The sequence below is a fragment of the Mastomys coucha genome, unplaced genomic scaffold (assembly GCF_008632895.1).
Source record: "Mastomys coucha isolate ucsf_1 unplaced genomic scaffold, UCSF_Mcou_1 pScaffold5, whole genome shotgun sequence".
In the NCBI taxonomy this organism is placed as follows: Eukaryota; Metazoa; Chordata; class Mammalia; order Rodentia; family Muridae; genus Mastomys; species Mastomys coucha.
In genome coordinates, this window is record NW_022196911.1 from 40,422,751 (window position 1) to 40,431,392 (window position 8,642).

Here is an 8,642-nt window from a genome sequence, read left to right on the forward strand (position 1 = left end):
TGTGTATGCACATGAGCATATGTGAAAGAAATGGCATAGACTCAGGCCAATGATTAAAATCAACTGCAGGAGGATAATTATGTTTTACAGTTTTGCTAAACACAAGAAAGTATTTTCTCAGGCCATTTAATTGAAACAACATCATGGGTTATACCTTCATTGTAATAAAACTCCACTGTGTGTCCAAGCGCCAGGGGATTTATTAACTCGCTTGAGCTCTGAGAATCAGCAGGCAGGGTCAGACACGGCCAGTGATGATGACATCATCGGTTTTGGCAGCTCTTTTCAACTGGTGTTGAGTGAGGTAATGTCCCCAAAATTAAAACTGACAGTAAGATTAATGATGATAGATTCACTGAGGGCTTTTTTTTTTTTCATGATTTAAATTGGTGTTCTGTTTCTTCCAGGCTGGATGGCCAAGAGAGCCTTGTACCATTAGTTCAGCATATCAGGAAAGCAGATAACAGAAGTCCCTTCCTTAGGCCCCTAGGGACAGGCAAGAACTTTAGGGTTAGGGGTGATTTAGAGATAGAAAGACACACCCTCAAGTCTGTCATGCTAGTTTGGACAGAGAGATAAGCTGTTCTTATCAGACCAGCAAACAGAAGTGGATTCACAACTTAGGTACTAAAATGGTCATGTGTCCAGTGTGGAGTGGTGGCCTTGTGCAGGGGCAGGGTGTACCACCTCACAGAATCATGCTTAAGTGAGTCAGAATGCATGGTCCCATAGCTGGAGCAAGGCTGTTACTTTATATTGTCCATAATGAAAACATTTGCAGAGAAGATTAGGAATATAAAGAGCATTCTGAGGCTGGTATTTAGACGAGACATAAGCTGTGTGGTAGAGATTCATTGTAGCAGGCATCTTAGATGCTCTGCTGTTCTACAAACACTATTTTCTTAATTGATGATTCTACTCTTACTCTACTGTAAAGTTCTCAAGAGGGGGGAATCAACTGTTTTCATCATTGGGATATCCACCATTATCACAGCAGCATATAGCAGGCACTCAAAAAAATATTTGTTGAATATGTGTTCCCTTGAGTAGATCCCTTGAGCAATTCTCATTAGAGACTTAATCTTGTGACAGGGTTTATGGAGTATGTTTAAATAATGAAAGGACTTTCTTTTAACTCACGGTGTATATGTTCACTAGTCTATATGGAACTGTCTCAGCAATCTGAAATAATATAGTTTACCGTTGAAAAAGCAAACAAAAAAACACAAAGGGAAAACATCCTAGAATATATGCTAAACAGCCCCTTGGGGTAAGGTGGGAATAATTGAATTGCAATGTGGTTTTCTTCCACAACAAGATGCAATCACAGGTTCAGCACTTAGCTTGCAACCTTACTTAGAATAGCCCTGACCTGTGAGGTGGACACCCTCGGTCCAGGAAACACAGGAGAGAACAGGATCTCTGGGAAGATCTGCTCCTAAGTAAAGAACATAATGTCCCTGCAAAGTTTGGGCTAGCACTGGCCCCACCCCTAACTACCTGAGCCACTCCTCCTCTTCCCAGAGTCTCTCTCTCCTCTGGTAAGGTGAGCTACTGGAGCACAGAGCACTAAGCCCCTGACAAGCTAGCCATTATCTGGTGTTAAATGTTTAATTGTTCTTGGGGGCATACCACGCATCTCAACTAGAACATACTAATTCCATATTCCAGCTGTTCAAAGAATGTCAGATTCTCCTCCCCAGGCTCTGAAGTTTATGGTTCTACTTGGAGTAAAGAATGGAGCATCTTCCCATTTTTTTTTTTACTATTTTTTATTTTTTTTTCAGTAAGGGCCCCTTTATCCCCACATTCATACTTCTGATGTGGCATTCTTCCATATCTGACATGCCTTTCTCTCCCTACCCAATGTTCTCTTTACATATCTTTACATCATCAGGTGGGAGAAATGGTTTAGATAGTGTTTGATTGACAGGAATAACAGAGAATATGGTGTTACCAAAGTGATTATTTTGGGTGAGGAGAAAAGACTCTATGTTTAATATCTTTTGGTAGTATATATAGCCTATAATGTCCCTTTTCAGACACTTCCCACTCTGCCCTTCTGCAATGTCCTACCTATTTCAATCAGAGCTCTTTTTCCCTGCTTAAGCTTATGCAAATGAGATCAAAGGAATCTAATCTAGGAGCCTTAACAGTGCTGGCACAAATGGGAAGTGACTTGCCAATTTGAGAGTCTTATCAAGGAGACTGGCTTCCAAATATCTTGGATTAGGAAAATGAAATGAACCAGGATACATGGACACAGACTGAGCATTCTCCATGTAGCTTCCAAGATTAAAAAAAAAAGTAGCCAACTGGGTAAGTCTACTCCTTGAAGATAGATCTATATATCAGAGGATCTGAGCCTAGCTGAGCATTAGAGTCAACTGGGGGACGTTCTAGCATATCAAAGCCCAAGATGCTGCTCTGGAGATTTGGACTCAATTAGTCTGGGGATCTGGAGACACTGGTCTACTTTTCAAAGCTCCTCAAGTGATTTTAATGTGCAGCCAGGGCTGAGATCCATTCCCATAAATTGTTATTCTGAAATCTTCTGGTAGTGATAAAGCCTGAACATTCAAGGGCTCAGAGAGGAGGCAGGAAGAGAGAAAAGACTGAGCACTCTCATTCTAGCAGGTCCTCTGCATTCCAGAGTGTCAGCCACACCTGGATCAGGACTTTTGCACAATGATAGGTTAGAGTATCTCTCTCTGTCACTAATATTTGCAGCCATTCCCCTCCCAACACACACAATTCCACATCCTTGGCCAAGATCTGGAAGTGAGCTCTTCCAGCCAATCTTTAGACCCTCCAATGCTACACCAATGATAAAGCAATGCTAGGGGCTGATTGTTTTTTACATGTTCAAAAATGCAAATGGTAGGAGGGCGTTCAGCTCAAGTGCAAATAAAAAGGTGATTGCATAGGCCTTTATGACTCCTGAAACCTCAATTTTAGTTAGAATCTCATGAAGCTTAGACCTTTGCCTTGCTTGAGGTAAGGATCATCTGAAACTAGAAAACCTGTATCCATAAAAATCTACCCACTCACATCTTCCCAGAACTGTTCAAGCTCCTAGGAAACAGAAATCAGACCTTTCAGCTTTATAACCTAGATCTGGAAGACCAGATGCTCTTCTCAAAGCCAGGTACACTTCACTGAGCATCATGTGTGCCAGTGTTGATTAGTTGTGCCTACCATAGCCTGTCCCTAATCCTCTGAGAATGGGGGTTGGCATTTAAGTGAAGGTTTTAAAAATCCATTTGGAAATGGATACAACGCATACCCCAATTCTCCTGCAAAGCTAGAAGAAAACTTATTCTTAAACTACTCAGCCCAATTTAGGCCATGCAGGGTTTCTCTCCAGGTGACTTGAAACTGGGTGCCAGAAATATTTTGGGTAAGCCGATCTAGTATTGGAGGCTGTATTGGGAAACTGGGACTTATAAAGAGCTAAATGCTGCAAGGTGGCTAGGGAAGAGAAGAGAGAAGATGGAGAAGGTACACAGGTTGAACAGGGATGAGTCAGGAAAAGGTTGTATGTGGGTCTGTTTTCTGTCTCTAGGTGTTTTCAGATTCCAAACACACTCCATTATTAAATTCTAGGATCCCGTTTGCCTCTCTGTATCTTGCAGTTATAAAATAAAATCAACACACATAGGCATAATCAATAAATAAATTTTATCATTTCATACTAGTGAATAATATGGGATATAACTAATTTCAGGTATTGCTTGATCCAGGGCTCAAGTGTATAATTATCATTTTCTCTTGCCAACCTCTAACTCTTCAGTAGAGTTTCTTCAGGCACCTCTGGCAGACTCCCTTCTAATGGTCATGTGAAAACTAGAAAAATCTGACACTATCTTCTGCTAGGCTTATTTTCAATGGCAAAGCATGACCTCTTTTGAGATTGCCAGTGAATGCCTTAATGTTTCTCAGTGGCTAATAATAACTATCCTGAGCCAACAACCCAGGCTAGGAAGAATCTGATGATTGATGATGGACCTGCCTCACATGACTAGGCTGGTGTTGGTGGAAAAGCTGGCTCTTAGGAATCCCAAAGACTTATGAAGGAAGAAATTATTTCCTGGAGGATGTGGATATGTGGTCACTATATGCAAATCACTGAGATGTTATAGATCAAAATAAAACATGTATGTAGCTTATGTAATGCTCCTCCCGTTGTCTCTAAACTAGACTGAGTATGCCTCTTACCATTCAAATTAATCCCAATGATGTCAGGAAAGCAGCTTGTGGTCACCACACATCTCTCCAGACATCTATTCCCTCTTCTGTTTCAAGTGACCCCAGTATCAGCATAGATACCAGGCTCACAGCCATATTGATATTTTGCCCAAATAGAAAACAAAGCCCCATTCAAGGGTAATACATTTATATGTTTATTTGAACTTCTAAATGTGGCAAAAAATGGAGATGTTATGAAAAGACCATTTTTCAAAAGACCTTATTATATAAATAGAAAAGCCACATGTTTGTCTAGAATATTGATCTATTTTTTTCTAGTACCAGTCAAAACCTAGACATCTGTGGCTTCTTGAGAAGAACTACTCAGTTTATCACATTACCACAGCATAAAAATAGTAAGCATATGGCCACATGAACCTCTCCAATGTCACCAACCTAAATGTTGCAATTGTTTGGTGTGACTTTATACACACCCTAATCAGTCCTCTGATTACCACCAGATTTGGTCTCAGAAGAACCGATGAATTCTTGCAAACTAACCCAAGGAAATAAAAACATCAACAGGAAACAGACCTTAAGTCTCTTGTTCCACCTTTCAGTCCTATGCCCTTCAACACGGTGACTCCCCATTGACTGTAGAAACTTGGCCAATAAACTCAACAAGCCAGTTTGGCTCTATGTTTGCCTGTTCACTGCAGGGCATGCTTCGTAGTCAGTATGTGCTCTTCTCTCCAGGAGCACTCCCCAGTCTGTATATGTAATTCCCAACACCTTTGTTCGTGTGCATTGATATCCATATCCTCTCTCAAATATACATATCACTTCTACCTTTGTTGGAATTCACTACCTACAGCCCAATTCAAATGCCCCTTTTGAGAAAATTCTCTTGAGGGTCTGTCTACCTTGGCATTAATTTATCTATATCAATTAAAAGTCTTCAGTGGCTTCCCACTGGATTGAGAGGCAGAAAGAGTGATTATTTGGTTATCTAAATTCTTAAGTTATCTGTCTGGCAAGCTAGCCTGGGGCTTCTTAACTTTGTAGGACTTTTTTTGTTGTTTTCATTCCTGGATACTTAGCACATGTTATTCCTTCTGTATGAATAAGAATTCCTTCATATGCTTGTGGTTCTTCCTGGCTGTTAAGTCTTAGCTGAAATGTGACTCCACCAAAGAACATTCCCTGTCACTAAGTTAGGTCCAACTACCTGCAAAGCCCAGCATTTTTTACCCTCTACTTCATAAATGTGGTTTCTTCAAATATTTAATTTTAGAAAAGTAATGATGAAATTTATTTCATGTCTATCTCTAGACCTGGCATTTGGCAAATGCCAAATCCTGGCATATGGAGTGGACTTCCAACAAATGCAAATTGAGTGAATGAATACATCACTCCTTCCTCCATACACTGATGGCATAGATGGACTATAATTTGCTTTATATGGTGTTTGTCTATATTAGTCTGAGAAATCACACTAGATTATAACCTTTTGTGGCAAAGGAATGTGAAGAAGTGAAAGGCTTCCAAAACCCCAGGCCCAGCAGAAGACATGTAAGAGCAGTTGCAATACACTTAGGTGTTTAGCCATCTTGGGCTGTCATCGACTCTGTTGCTTTCCAGCTCTAATTTAGATGGATTTAGTCAACTTCTCTGGCGATCAGTTTACTTGTTCACAGGTAGTTAATAGTGAAGCCTACTTTAAGGTGATTATAAGAATGATATCAACCAACACAGGTAATCAGTTCTGCACAATCTCTGGAAATAAAGGCACTCCCAATTGTGGGTCTTATTTCTACTCTCTAACTATTGTAGAAAAGAAAAGTAACCATGGCCTGCTATGAGCTGGTCTTGCAGTATTAGCTAGGTATTGATATACAATAGCATATGACAGTGACATTAGTAGAAGTCAATCTGGGAAGAGAGCAGATCAAATAAAAATCATGACTATTCTAATAATGCCTGAATATAGACAAAAATGGCCAGACTTCCTCTCTGTGTGAGTGACTTTATCAATGGAATCCCAGCGTTGGCCTCAGGTTCCCTGCTTCTACACAGATTCAAATACTAAATTTCTTTATGGTCTCATCTTTGAGATAGGATTTCTCCTGGAAACCAATCATTGGATTTTTCAGTACTTTCTGACAGCATCTAACCCAGAGGAAAATTTTGTTTCCTTAAACACTCTCTCAAACCACCCAACATAATTCTAGATACTATAGCACTTTCCCCGATTGAGATGCCTTATAGCTTCTGGTTTCTGTATGCTCTCCTTCATTGTCAGTAATATACCCTGCTTGTTCATCCATAGAAATCTTCCTGATGGTTGTTGGCTGGAAGGTGGTCATATAATAATAGTGCTATCCACCACTCCCCAAGTAATTACCATATGTCCAATTAACACACGCTAATGTACTCATTCCTCCAAAATTTATAATATAGGCATATTACTAGCATTGAACTACTTGAGGGAACTAAGCTATACAAAGATTTGTTGAGTTACTAAAACTGGTTAATAAATAGCAGAAGTAGTGTACAAGCAAAGCGGTTTCTTTCTTATCCACCATCACTTCTTATTATGTCCTCTTGAGCACCTACTCCCAAGCCTTAAAAAATATGTGAAGACTATGAAGTCGGCATAGTATGGAAAGAGAAGGACTCGGGAAAGACCTGAGAGTTCGCCAATGTGTTGCAGTTTACTCAAAAGCCTTATAGAGGTGGCAAAGAAGTAAATAATAGCCCTTGCCCATAGAGACAGGACATAAAGACACAAATATCTAAATAACGATAAAAGCTGATAAGAGACATTTAAACAGGATAATAGATGATTCACTATGATTCACTCTCAAATGATGAGGTATGCAGATGGTACTGGGGGCAAGACCACTGCAGGTTCCATGCTTAGCTCATATTCTCTAACCAACTCAAGACCGTAGCCAGGGAACCAGCCAGGGGAGCTGCTTTCTTAGGAAGAGAAAGAAAAAAAAAGATTAGTGGATAGAAATTCATTGAAATGACCTTTGTAGGACACGACTAAATGGCTTTTACATTTTGCTCTTGGTTCACCCTTTATTAAGGAATCACAACCCTGTAGCTGAAAGATAGCCTGTGGTAATTGTCAATCGTTCTCACATGAGTAACTCCTGAGCAAAGGACAATGTAGAATTTACTTCTATCCAGAAGGAGCTGACCATGACCCGATTTGTCATCCTCACCTGTGTGGGCCACACTAAAGCCTGTGTCACTGCACTCTGGTGACACATGACAATGACAGACTTAACATTCCAGAAGGGTTCTCAGTCACAAAAAAAGTTGAGGTTACTTCTATGGAGAGACTAATGAGAGAATAATCAAGCTCTTGAGTGCCTATATTATAGCAACTCATGGAGTCTTCTAGTGTTTGCCGAGAAGAAGAGGTGGGGATCAGGTACTCCTTGGCAGTAACAGAGTACATATGTCTGAGCATTGCCTTTGATATCACTTGAACAGTCAACTTAAGAAAATTTTACAACCTCTTTTGCAAGTGGATTTAACACTAATACCCCGCTCAAACACTGACTATAGGGTTCTGTGAAATAATGTTCAAAAGAGATCAGATTATCAAAAAAATAAAGTAGATTATCAGAATGTACTAATTATTATTATTATTATTATTATTATTATTATTATTATTACTAATCAACACTAATTTAAAACTTGCACAGTCTTTCTAAATATAAGAATCAGAGCTGGAGATTTGACTACCCTAATTTTGGAATTCCCTGCATCTCATTACTTAGTTATTTTTCTAGTATTTATAGATCCCTGAAGTTTGGATACCTGAATTTGACCCCCGATTTCATGTGAGAATTTCTTTAACCTGTCCCTATCTCAATTTATTCACAAGGTAGAGGGAAAAATAATAGGCCCTATAACTTGTCGCCATTATGTGAGCAAAAAAAGGTGTTATATACAGAGCCTTGAAAAGTATCTGACATACTGCTGATTCTTTAGGAGTGTAACTGTTTATCATTACCAGGCATCACCATTATTATTGTCATTGTCATCAACATAATCTTCATCGTCATCGTCATCATCATCATCATCATCCCTGTCATTGTGATCACATCCTTGTCATCATCATCATCATCCTCATCATCATCGTCATCATTAGCATTATCACAGTCCCTATCATCACCAGGAGAATTCCAGGTGTGCTTTTCACCCCATTCCACTCAGGTTTAATCATATCTAACATGTTCCAGGGTGCTAAACTTCTTAAGTCTGAATTTTAAAACATGTGCTGCCTTGGCAATACAAAACTTTCTGACACCATTGTGTGTTCTGCCAGTCACTCCCATCTCATGACAAATGTTCCACACGTACAGGTTTGCTGACTTGTGTGAGTGACTTTGGAAGAGGAACATGGAGAAGAGAAAAGGAAAACAACTAGAGAC